A 12,467-nucleotide genomic window follows, 5' to 3' on the forward strand; every position below is an offset into this window, starting at 1 on the left:
TAGCCCTGGCTGTCCTGGAACTCACTCTGTAGACCAGGCTGGCCTGGAACTCAGACATCCGCCTGCCTCTGCCTCCCAAGTGCTGGGATTAAAGGCGTGTGCCACCACTGCCTGGCTAACATGCCCACTTCTTATCCCATTGGGTATGTATGGCCTCCTTACACTTGTGCTTATTCATCAAGAGCACTCCTGCCTCGGGGCACCCACACTTGTCTTTTCCTCTCAAAGAATGCTCTTCCATGCGCTGCTGGTGCAGGCTCCTTCCTGCTCTTCAGCGATTTGTTCAGACAGGCCTTCTCTCACTCGCAGCTAAATCCATCACTGCACCTGCTGATTTTCTTCCTAGCACTTATTTCGCTCTAAAATTATCTTCGTTATGGACCTGATCATTGTTGGCTGTCTGAGTCTCCCCTACACAATGCCAGCTCCTTGACAGGCAGGAACCGCACTGCTTCGGTACCCAACAAGGTGCCACATGTGCCGTGACTACATTTTTTACATCTAACTTGAGGAAATTTGAAACGGATTCTCCAACCAAAGAAACAGTCACAGGTGAGGGCCACATGGTGGTGGAATGAGCGGGGGACGGGGAGAGGCCTGGCCCAAGTCTAAGTCCAAAATCCTCAGCGAGTGATGAGCAGACCATGTCCTGTGGCTGTCCCCAGGCCTTTCTCGCCGGGCTGCACCTTCAGGCCCTCTGCCAAGCCCCTGCCCCCAGACAGACATGGGGCGTGCAGTGGGGCGCGCGGGCGCCAGGGGGCGCTGTCGGGGCGCGAACGGCCCACCTGGCACCCGAGGCCACGAGCGAGAGCTGCCTGGCCGCCCGGGAACTTTTTTCCTCGCGCTCTCGCTCTCCTGCTCCCCCCGCACGTCGCCCGCCCGCCCGCCGCTCTTCCTGTGTGGAGGGGATCGCATTTCTCTCGGGCTCCCGCGGGCATCAGGCAGGCCCGGCAGGGTGCGCGGTCAGGGCCCGCTACGCGCGCCGCCGGCTCCCGGCGCCCCGGTGCCACCCCCGCTCGCGCCTGGGCTCGGACAGGCCGCTTGCAGAGCCAGGCGGTGGTGGCGGTGGTGGCGGCGGTGGCCAGGGTAGCTGGCTGCCTTGTCGAGGTCCGAGGAAGGGGCCCCGCGGCCCACCCTCTTTCCCGCCCGGGCGGCCGTCGTGCCGGACACCCATGGGCGCGCGGGCCTCCGGGCCGCGAAGTCGCAGCGCCGGACGCCGGGCCCCGGAGTGACCGCGGGCTCCGAGGTGAGCGGGGAGCCCGGCGCGGGGACAAGGACCTGGGCGGGGGCGGCGCGAGGCGTGGGGACCCAGCGGGCAGGGGTCCGGGCGGGGGCCGAGCGCGCGTGGGGCGCGGACGCGGGGTCGCGCGGCCTGGCTTTGTGTGGCGCCGGCGTGAGGCCGCTGGTGGCCGTGTAGGAGCTGCATGAGGGGATTCTGGAGAGTCGGTGGCCCGCCGGGCGCCGGTGCTGGGACCTGAGGCCCAGTGTCACCGAGTGTGGGGCGGGGACGTGGGGCGGTGCAGCGAGGGCCCGAGGGAGCTTTGTGAGTGCGTTCTGGGTGGGGACGGGGAGCCGGAGGCTCGGGGTGTAGCCTGCTCCCGGGTGTCCGGACTGCGAGGGCCGCTCGTGGTGACACAGGACGCGGCGGTCGCCGCGTGTCCCCGCCTGGGCCTGTGCGCAGGCCCCGCACTGACCAGGAAACGGTCCCCGCGACCCAGGAGTCCCTTCGTGGCCAGGCCCTGGGCGCACGGGCCTTTTGGGGTGACGCCACCGGCTGGAGCCCGGGACACGCGAGCTTGGTGCCCTTCCGAAAGCGGCGCGGCGGCCAGGCCCGTGGGCCCTTTCGAGGCCGAGTCCCACGCCTTTTGGAGGCAAGAAGACCTGTGGGGGGGGGATACTGGGCCGAGCGCGGCAGGGGCGAGGGCTTGGCAGGGCTGGGAGGTGACATTTGGAGCTCTGGTCACAACTGGAGGCCTTCAAGGAGGAGCAGAGGGGAAGCGAAACACAAGGCAGGCTCCAGGTCGCGGCGGCCCCAGTTTCCCGGGGCGCCCGTTTTTCCCAGCGACCAGCTAGCTAGCTCCTCTTGGGGCTCCCGGTCGCTCATTCACACAGCAGGGCGGGAGTGCAGCCAGGAGCTGTGCCTGCGTCCCGGGAACCCAGGACCTGAGGACTCTGAATGGATTAAACCCGAGCGTCTTACGCTCCGAAGGACTGGGGACGTGAGGCTGCGTGCCTGCACGGCGAGCCCAGGCCGGCGCGTCCCAGCCCCACCGCACGCACTCCCGCAGCGCTTGTGTCGCGGTTCGAGCGGGGCCCCGCGCCCCCTCCCACCCCCTTTTCCAACGGCAGTGCTGTGTTGAGAATTCAAGGGCATTACATCTGGTTGCAATCTAGTTTCATGCGGCTGCTGGGCTGTTAAGACCTCGAGCTGACGTCAGAGCAGGGGAATTACTTCTTTTTATTTTATCTTTTTTTAGTTGTCTGCTGCCCTGGGAGGGGAGGCGGGTGGAGAGTGGGGCCAGGCAAGCTGTGATGTGGAGGCGCCAGCGCGATGGGAGCCCAGATCTGGGAGCTCTGCTTCCTATCCTATCCGCCTTCTCCTCCCCCATTCTCCACACTTCTCTCAGCTCCAGCCAGGCCTGGGTTGGGGGCAGTGGAGTGGAGGCCCTTCCTGGCTGACTACACAGCTGTTTCCAGAGGTTTCTCTGGGACGTGGCCCTTGGGATCTGGAAGCTGGAGAGTAATCTAGTTTCCCACCCCTCCTCCCAACACCCCAGAGGGTATGTGGGGCCCAAGAACAAGGCATAGATACAGCCATTCTAGTCACAAGGCAGCCTCTCCCTAGAAGCCCGGCCAGGCTCTCAGCGAGAATTCCTCGGAGAGGAGAGGAGCGAGTATGGGGCGATTGAGGCCTCAGAGGCCATCTTGGGAGGGGGTAAAATGTGACCTTCCCTGACAATCAGGCATCCCTCTGACTTCTGCAGAGGGGCCTTCTGCTTCAGAAGTGTCTTTATTCCCACTGCTCCCTGAGGCCTCTGGGAGCAGGGGTAGGGTGGGTGTGGGAGTGGTATTTCTTTTAGGCCCCAAATCTAGACCATTGGTTTAAAAAACCCTACCCAAGATGAAATCCTGCTATGCACACACACACACACACACACACACACACACACACCCCTCCTGCCATGTGCAAAGTAGTTTTTAGGTCACAGTATTGTTCCTACCTACAGTACATAGCAAAAACAAAAGTTTAGTGAATAAATCTACGGCGTGTGCTTTTTCTCTTCCCGTTTATTTGATTGGAAAAATGACTAGTTGTAGCCCATTATATCTGTCTTCACAACCACCGATAGGTCACACCATATTTGAAGAAGAGGGCCTTGGAAATGGCTCTGCTATATATCCCCTCTACAAATAGTAATTGAGACCCCACAGTTGCTCTTTTCTCCTTACCCAAGTAATACATAGAGAGGTTCTCACTGAAAAAAAAATGCAAATAGCCTAAAAGCATGTGGAGTAACAGACCCTCAGCACAGGTGGCCACTGTAAAGTCATCGTATCCTCCTCCCATCGCTCACTTAATGTATGCAAGAGGCTATGTACAAAGACACAGTTTTATTTTTCCCCAAGTGAAAACATAGTCAGATCTCTAATTCTACAGCCCTGGTTTCCTTTCCCTCTGGGAGGGGAGTGAGTAAGGTGCTTCAGGGAGGACTCTGCATTGACTCCTGGCTCCACCATCTGCTGACGGAGTTGTTTACCACTCTGGGCCTCAGTGTCTCCATCTGTACAATGAGAACCCCAGTGCTGACTCTAGCTGTAGGTATCCATAGATGGTTAGGTCGGTGATTCTGAGAAAGGCCAGCTGCTGTGTCTTCCCGGCTGCCATGGCTGTCTTCTGTGGCGACGGCAGCACATACTTGTCCTTTGCTGCTTCTACCAGCTGCTTGGGCTGTGGTATGTATGTGTGTTTCCAGGGAGGAAGAGCCATGTGCATTGGCAATGATGATGCCCTCAGACCACGGTTCTTTTGGGGACAGGCTCTGGATGCCAGGCCTAGCAAATGCAGACTGTGTGAAGACCTAGTGTTTTCAAAGCCATGTCAGGGTCTAAGCAGGGTCTAACCTAGGGAACTAGGTTACTGCCCACTGCCAGGTGTGTGAGACCCAGGTAACAGCCAAGATCTTTATGGAAGAGAGGATTGTAAGCAAGTGATAGACAGGGCAGAGGTAGAGAAGGAGGAAAACGTTCCTGCTGCTCTTGGGAGCCTTTGTGTCTTGGCCACTTGACTCAGGAGAAATGGTGAAGGAGCCATTGTGCCAAGGCTTCCTTGTTGGCCTCCTTGCCATCTTTTTCTGAACTCCAGTAGCTACCTTGAAGCAAGCCTCTTTTTGATTTCTGAACAGAGGCTAGCCTGGGGTCCTTCGCACACTCCCAGGGTTCTCTCTGCTCTCTGCTTTGCTCCTGCACAGTACCCTCCTTTCCGTTCAGCTATTTTCGTGCCAGCCTCTTGAGTTTGCCTGGGCTGCCCTTTCCACCTGGGTGCCCTTCATCTGCCTCCCAAGACCCAAACAGACATCCTGTCTCCTCCTCCTGACCTCCAAGAGAATGAGTCATCTCTCTTTGTCTATGTCAGTGGCCTAGCGTGGATCTCTGAATGATAGGCCCTTCTGCCTTGCACATGAGGCTAGAGCAGCTGAGCCCCAGTGCCTTCTTCCAGGGCCCACAGCCAGGGGCGGGAACTAGAACTCAGATGCTTAGGAATGCTTCCTGGTAGGGGCCCAGGTGAAGTGCAGAGGATAGCAACCTCAGCCACTCAGAGGCCCCTTTGATCCTTGGCTGGTACCTGTTCTCTGTGAAGAAAGTGTGTGTGTGTGTGTGTGTGTGTGTGTGTGTCCGTGCTCCTGTGCACTGGAAGAAACCTAGGGGACTGGAAGAAACTGGCTCATCCTGTTTCTCCAAGAATGAGGGTGAGCTGTGCCCCTTTCCGGTGGGTCACTGAAGACCTAAGATTGGAATGTGACACCAGGGAGGGGGAGGCCACAGGAGGCACAGGCTGAGGCTTGGCTGCCAAAAGACAAGAGTTTGTTCTGCTGGTTCTGGGCCTATGAAACAGAAGGGCAGGTGTGGGAGAAACAGAGATACTCAGAGAAGCATGTACAGGGCTGAGGTGTGCGGCGTGGGGTGGGGGAGAGGGAAACCTTGGGAGCCCATAGTAGGGGAGAGGGGGGCATATGGGGCTGTATGAGAAATTGAGGTGTTCTTGCTACAGATGAATAGGCTTATGTTAAGGAGAGAAAGCAGTCACATACAGGAGGCCTCTGGCCACACCAGACATTTCTTCATTAGTTCATTGGTTCTTTGAGCATCATTGCTGTGCTCACACTGAACAAACCAGTGTTAAGTCTTCAAGGCTCTTGAAGTGTTGTCACTAGGTAGACACTCAACAAATGTCCCATTTTTACACAGTTGCTTGCCTGGAGCAATAGGGTCCTGTGAAGAGGAGAATGGTTGCTCCAGGGCCCTGGATAGGGAAGTGGTATGTCATTGGCTGGCAGCTGTGGATGAGATGTTGGAACCAGCCAAGGAATCTTTTCCCCTTGCTCTCTGGACTCAATGCCATCAGTGTCAGCACAAGGTAGGCTGTGCTTAGTCTGTAGGCTTGAGCTGCTCACTTTGTGTGTGTGTGTGTGTGTGTGTTGGGGGGCTGCTGCTGATGATGGAGAGGGCTAATGGGATCAGGCAGCAGGTTTGTTTAACACCCACCCAGACTTGTAGGAGCTTGCAAAAGGGTGTGCAGGGGAGACTGTTCATCTACACAGTGGACTCTTGGGACAGATCAGCAAGCACCAGATAGATTAAGAATCAGAAAAAATGTCTGAGTTCCAGCCACTGCTGGAATTAGGGGAGCCACTTTTCTTCAGCATCATTTTCTTCTGTCAAGAATGTGAATATGAATTGCTATCAGCATTAAAAGTGACAATGGCCTTGATGTGTTTTGTGCTCTAAAAAGCAAAGAGGGTCCTATAGCTTCAGGACATAAAGATTTTCAGTGAGGCCAGCCTGAGTTCAAATCCTAGCATCAGCCTCTGTTTGGAGGGCTCTATTTTCCTCCATTTTAAAATGAGCATAAGAGGGTCTTGCTGGCACACAGCCCTTACCACTTGACTGTTATTGTTGGATTGATATTTGTTTTTGTGATGTTCTGATAGAAGGCAGAGCCTTTAGCTTGCTAGGCAAGTGTGTATCAACCGTGTGCTGTATCCCAGTGCTGGACTGTTATTCTTATTGCTAAAGAGCTTTGCGACATGGACAAGGTATCAATGACTGTCTCCCTTGACAAAGTCACCTCTAGCCCTCACTTACAAAACAGGGAGTCCAATGCCTATTTCTCTTCTGGCAAGGTGGAGGTCAGTGCGGGGAAGGCACATGGAAATGACTGGCTTCTGGCCACAGTTTCTGTTTGCAAAGGGACTTTGCCCCAGTGATTCGAGTGGACCCTAAGAAAGTGCCCAGCAACTTGTGACTTAAGTGGCAGTGGGACCATTTTCATTTGTACATTCACTTCTGCCGAGTGATCCAGGCTTCAAGGGCTATGGCCATCCCTAAGGCATAGTTCATTTGTTTTCTTTTTTCTTTCCCTCCCTCCCTCCCTCCCTCCCTCCCTCCCTCCCTCCCTCCCTCCCTCCCTCCTTCCCTCCCTCCCTCCCTCTTCCCCCCTTTTCTTTCTCTTCTTTCTCTTCTTTCTTTCTTTCTTTCTTTCTTTCTTTCTTTCTTTCTTTCTTTCTTTCGTATGTGTGTTTTGCTTGCATGTATGTCTGTGCACCAAGTGTGTGCCTTGTGTCTGTGGAGGCCAGAGAGTATGTTAGAGCTCCTGGATCTGGAGTTGCAGTGGGTTCTTTTTTAAGTATTATTTCTCTTGTGTGTATGTGTCTGTGTGCATGCCATTTGCGACCCTGGAGCTGGAGTTATAGGTGATTACAAGCCACCCTCATGTGGGTGCTGGGCTCTGCACTTCTGTCCTCTGGAAGCAGCAGGTGCTCCTTTAACTGCTGAGCTATGTCTCCAGCCCCTCCTTGGCTTAGTTCTAAGCACCCTGGCTGCCCAGGTTCTGACCCAAATTATGTTGCTTGGGCAGGTTACCTATCTCCTTTGCTCATTTTCCTTGTTTATGAGGCAAGGAGCACCCTTCCTTTTAGACATTCCTAATGGCAGAATGAGATCTGAGTTCACACAGATGAAGCACTGTAGTGTCTGATATGTACAAAGTGTTCTCTTAGCAAGGCTGTGGTGATGCATGTCTTTAGTCCCAGCCCTCAGGAGGCAGAGGCAGGTGAATCTCTATGTTTGAGGCCAGCCAGGGCTACAAAGGGAGTTCCAGGATAGCCAAGGCTACATAGAGAAACCCTGTCTCAAAAAACAACCCTCCCAAAAACCCAAAACCAGTCAACTAACCAACCAACCCCCAAACTCAGAAATGTCTCTCCTTACTTGTTGGTGCTTGGGGGAAGTCAATCTAGCCAGCCATTCTCCTTCCAGAAGTACCACCTACTGGAAAGGGGTAGTGGTCACTAGCCCTGCTAGAGCAGCTGGCTTCTGGACCAGTACTCACTGCTACCCTGTCCCAGACAGGCTACCAGGGTAGAGAGCCCCTGTGAGGCTGAGAAGATGAAACCCTATCTGGCATCAAGTGAGCTTCAGACTTGAAAGAACCTTGACATCTAAAGTAAAGTCAGAAGTGTTTTCTAGTTGAGTCACCATCCATTCCCAGAGGCTACCAGACTGTTAGTATGTGACTTTACGGAGGTCCGTCAAATTCCTACAACTTCTGCATCCTCACTTATTAAATGGCCAAAGCATCTATGGTATATTTTTTAAAATATCTGTGATCCAGATCTAGAGTGGGGAAGTTACACATTGTGTGCAGATTGCTTTGTTACCAAATGCTGCAGTTGATTTGCACTCTCATAGAGCTCAAATGGGCCTGCCTTCTGGGAGCTTCTAGTCTAAAGGGGAAAATGATCCATGGTCTCGATTAGGATAAGGTAACTTCTTATCTAGGACTACAGTGTTCTAAGACAGAGCAGAGCTGTGCATTCATTTATTTCAGGGACGCCAGGATAGGCTGTGGAGAGAGAGGAGGCTATCAATTCTAGGTAATTTTGTCACTTGGGGATGTTTGAGTCATGTCTGGAGGAATTCTCGGTTGTCTCAGCAGAACACTGCAGTCCACTGTCGCTATAACAACAAACCAGCTGGCCAAGACATCTATAGTACTGTAAGGGCTCAACAAGCCTTGCTGCAAGGTAGTAGTAGCCACACAGATATAGCCCTGCCATTTTGAAGTGTCCAGCCTGGTGGGTACACTGGCACTGCAGAAAGGACTGTAATAATCACAATTGCATGATGAGTTGTGACGTCTAAGCTCAAAGGAAAGTGCAGAACCAGCAATGGCCTTCTGCAATCCTAGTCCAACATGGTGGCCCAATCTCAAAGCTTCAGAGGTGGAGGAGAAGGGTAGCATTGCAAGGCTGGCTGCTGGAAAAGGCTCTTAGCCTTCGGGACCGGGAGAAGCTTCCCGAGGTTGAGGGATGCTAATGAGAAACCTTTCACTCTGTCTGTCTGAAAGCTGCAGCTCTTCTGTTGCACTGTGGAAACAGAAGATCAGGTTAGGTATGAGAGAATAGAGGCCATTGCTATCCCAGGCTGCTCTGGAACCAAATCCTAGATTCTAGCCTTTGTTTGGATTACATCCTCTAATAGGTGGGGAGAGAGAGAAGAGGAAGAACAACATTTTCATGTCAAGCACAGAGAGGAGTGGGATGGGAAGCAATCCTATGTATACCTTTGAGACAGCACAGAAAATCCCCACTGTGGCTCAAAATAGCACTAAAAACAGGGTTTGCCAAATCAGACTTAGCATAACGTTGATGGAGCTGGCTTTATTCCCTTGGGGTGACACTGTCTCTTGGGAGCTTAGGGACGTCAGGTGGGGTGGCTGTGGCCTTTACCAGAAGTTTCTAGAGGTCAGAGATGGGAAGAAGTGATGGGATACCTGTAGACAAAGCCAGCTGGTGAAGGCGAAGGGAAGGGAGCTCTGACTCCTCTGATGAGTGAAGGCCCGTCTCTCATTGCCAGGAGAACTATCATTTAAGCTGTACCTGCTTTGTGCCAGGTACTGGGTGGTCCTCTCTAACCCTTAACTGTTCTGTCAAAGAAACTAAAGCTCAGAAAGGTTAAGAGACCGACATGAGCTCAACCAGTTGAGAATCACAACTACTGGGCTCCAAGTTAACCCTGCTTACCACCTTCCTTTCACATTAGTCATTCACCCGTTTCATAGATAATCAATCAGCTGCTGTGAAATGACACTGTTTTCAGGTAAGAAAAGTTTAAGGTTTGGAGACAGACAGCCCTGAGGTTGACTAGGGAGGTTTTTCTTCCTGTGGGTTTTTCTTTTGGTTTCCTCCATTCTTGGGTGGGCATAATGTTTTCATCCTGGAAGTGGCCATAGGGGTTAAACTCAGCCTGGAAAGGGAAAGAGGCCCCAGGGAGGGAAGGACCCGCCCTGGGCCACCCAGCTTGGCAGGGTGCAATAAAAGAGCTCTGGTGGGGGAGCCAGGCCAGATTGCCTATCTCTGTGCTATATCAGTGTCGAATTTCTTTATTTGAATGGGGAGAGAGGGCAGCCTCCCTCTGCAGGTAGAGAAGGTGGTGTGGAATGTGGCTGTTTGTTTTTCTTTGCCCGTGAAAGCCTTATTTCAGCTCACTTGGCTGTGCAGGGCTTCTGAGACACAAGATGTTCTCTGGGGTGCCTAGCCAAAGTGGACACTGAGGGCACCCACCAACCGAGGGGGAGCTGGGAAACAACATCCTTCTGCCTGCTCCATCGAGGCCTCCTGGCCCCCTTCATCTCCATATCTCCTGGCAGACTCCAGGTTGCTTAGAAAGCCAAGGCAGCCTTTCTTACAAACAAATCTTGTTCACATGGATAGGGGGAGACTAGCTGAGTCTATCTGCTCCTCTTTCTCTACCCAGGTATTGCCCACCCAGCTAGCTCCCTTTATTCGGAGACACCTTGAAGGGACACCAGTGTCATCGTCATTTGTCAAGCCATCAAACTGAGAGCTCCTGGTACTAGGGAGGTGGATTCGAGGAACCACGGGGTGATCATGAGGCAGGGCTTTCTGCAATGGCTGCCCCTCTTTCCCTTCGGCCCCTCCTCTTCAGCCCGCTGGCGGCTGGGAGAGGAAGCCCTGCCGGCAGGTAGCAGAGAAAAGACATAGGATCCAGGGGGGGGAGTCGGAGTGAAAGCAAACAAACAGGCCTTTGTGTGGCTTCAGATTGGCGGCTCAGAAGGGAAGCCAGGCCTGTGGTAGGCGAGAGAGGGAGGAGGTATGGGAGGTCGAGCTGTAGTTGGGTTGTGGGTAGCCAGAGCTGGATGACGAGGCCCATTCCTTGTAGACAGGCAACGCTTGGGCCCTGCCACTTGACTTCTGTACAGATCTAACGGACTCCCTGGGACTAACATACCTTAGGACTAACATACCTTAGGACTGTTAAAGGCCTAGTCAGTGTCGAGCTCCCATTCCACTCTGCTGCTTGTGACTGCAAGGAAGAAGTGGAGTAGTAGGGAGGGTATCATGGCCACCCGGGAAAACAGACTTTCCAGAACCAGGAACACGGTGGGAATTCCAGTGGGGAGGCAGCCCTGTGGAGCAGGAAGGTTTACTGTGCAGTGACAGGCAGTGGGTGTCTGTAGGTAGAGATAGTATCACAAGCCCCCACGACTAGGAGTCAAATTGCCCTATCACTGGTGCAGGCCACCAGGTTGGGGGCACAGGTCCGAAGACCGGTTTCCTCGCAGAGCGTGTGAGGGGTCGTCTTGGGTAGTATAGGTAGTGGAGCTGTATTCATTATCCTAGTGAGGACACCCGCACCAGCCCGGCTGCTCAGACCAGGACCCAAATCTACTGAGGCGCGGTCGGGCCAGACGATCAGGCAGCTGCGTGGTTGCTCCGGGGCCATTTCCTCTCCTCTCCACGACCTCGAAACGGGCGGCGGGAGGGCAGACGCCCGCGCTTCCTGCCCGCCAGCCCGCGGCGCCCCCCTAAGCAGCGTTCCACACGGGAGGTGCAAGGGGCGGGGCGGGGCGGGGCGGGGCGGGCACTGAGTCGCCATGGCAGCTCCTGGCCCGTCATGCTCCGCGCTGCTGGGACCGGCAGCCAAGGCCCCGCCCCTGGTAGAGCCGGGCCCCTTTCCGGGATTGCAAAGCCGGAGGCGTGGCTTCCAGACCTGGGAAGGTACTCTCAGGGCTCTCTGCTGTCTAGCTCTCCCCTCCCCCGGGTGCCACAGCCTTGGTGCTTCTTTGCGCGGTCCTTCACGGACGAGGCGCGGGGAGCGCCCCGACACTCTCTTACACTGGCAGAGTTGTGCCCAGAGGTACTCGCTTGTCCTCGACAGAGCCCAGCACTTGGCCTCTTGTAGCTGGCAGACGTTTGGTTGCCTGGCCAGGAGGTACATTCTTACTTTCTGAGCCCGGGCTCCATCGCCTGCCCTGGGAAACCTGTAACTAAACTTTGTTGCCAAGTTTGACCCATGTAATGCTGCCCTCTCTCCGCATGCTTTTCATGCCTTGAATCCCTAACTTCACCCTCCTGATCTGCTTTCTTTCCTCTAGTCCAGTAAGAGGCTCCAATTCAGTTGGCTTCTGCCCCCTTCTGCTTGTATGGAGCAGGCAGCTAAATTTAATACTGGTCTTAGGGTCTTGGCAAGAAGATTGCCTCTTAAGCTGCTGGACTCTGCCTTTCTTCAGCCTCACCCAGGGCACACACAGGAGGACGAGAGTAGGTTTTTATGGAAGCAGAAGGATGTATCTTGATATGTAGGCCAAGAGTAGTGGTGCACACTTGTATCTCTAGCGCTTCAGGAAGCTGAGGTTGATAGGCTAGCAAGATTGAGACCAGCCTGGGTTGTATAATGAGGAGTTCTTGTGTTTCAAAACAAAACAAAACTTCCCAATTCTAAGTATTTTCTAGTCTGATAATCTGAATATGCTGACTGTAGAGAAGTTCAAAAGTAGAACCAGACCCACCCATGCCTGACATCTCAGCTCCTTTTGAGGTTGAGTGCAGCAGGAGTTTAGGATTAGCTTGTGCAACATACCAAAACCCTCATCTCAAAAAACGATATAGGACCAGTGAGATGGCTTAGCAGGTAAAGGGCCTGCTACAAAGCCTCGTGACCTGACTTTGAAGAAAACTGACTCTGGCAAGTTTTCCTCTACACACACACTCACTCATTCACACTGTATGTGTGTGTGTCCTAAATTCCTGAAAAACAATATGGGATGAGCACAACAAATGCAAAGAATGAAAGAGTCATGCTGTATGTTTGGACTTGTAAAGTATTTGATGACTTTAATAGCTTTTTTTTCTTGCTATAAAAGGAGAACAGGCTTATTATAGAAC

The 12,467-nt window shown here is 53.7% G+C and overlaps 1 protein-coding gene and 1 long non-coding RNA gene across 7 annotated transcripts in view; one reads left to right on the forward strand and one right to left on the reverse strand.

The window, feature by feature from the left end:
- The first annotated feature begins 768 nt into the window (after window positions 1-768).
- Window positions 769-12,467, forward strand: part of Rai1 (retinoic acid induced 1) — a 94,281-nt gene continuing 82,582 nt past the window's right edge. Inside the window, exon 1 of one of the 3 annotated variants that reach the window (XR_879537.3) lies at window positions 769-1,246. The gene's annotated coding sequence lies outside the window, so the exon portion shown is untranslated. The remainder of the gene's footprint in view (window positions 1,247-12,467) is intronic. The other 2 variants (XR_879538.3, NM_009021.2) reach the window with 2 other exon arrangements.
- 4930412M03Rik (RIKEN cDNA 4930412M03 gene) lies at window positions 8,069-11,084 on the reverse strand. 4 transcript variants are annotated; one of them, NR_164316.1, is made up of 3 exons: window positions 10,547-11,084; window positions 9,053-9,200; window positions 8,069-8,645 (listed from the first exon to the last, which is right to left on the reverse strand). It is a non-coding gene; the product is annotated as an RIKEN cDNA 4930412M03 gene (long non-coding RNA). The 4 variants fall into 4 exon arrangements; NR_164315.1 differs by having other exon boundaries at window positions 9,053-9,205; NR_164314.1 differs by lacking the exon at window positions 9,053-9,200.

The sequence above is a fragment of the Mus musculus genome, chromosome 11 (assembly GCF_000001635.26).
Source record: "Mus musculus strain C57BL/6J chromosome 11, GRCm38.p6 C57BL/6J".
Taxonomy (NCBI): Eukaryota; Metazoa; Chordata; class Mammalia; order Rodentia; family Muridae; genus Mus; species Mus musculus.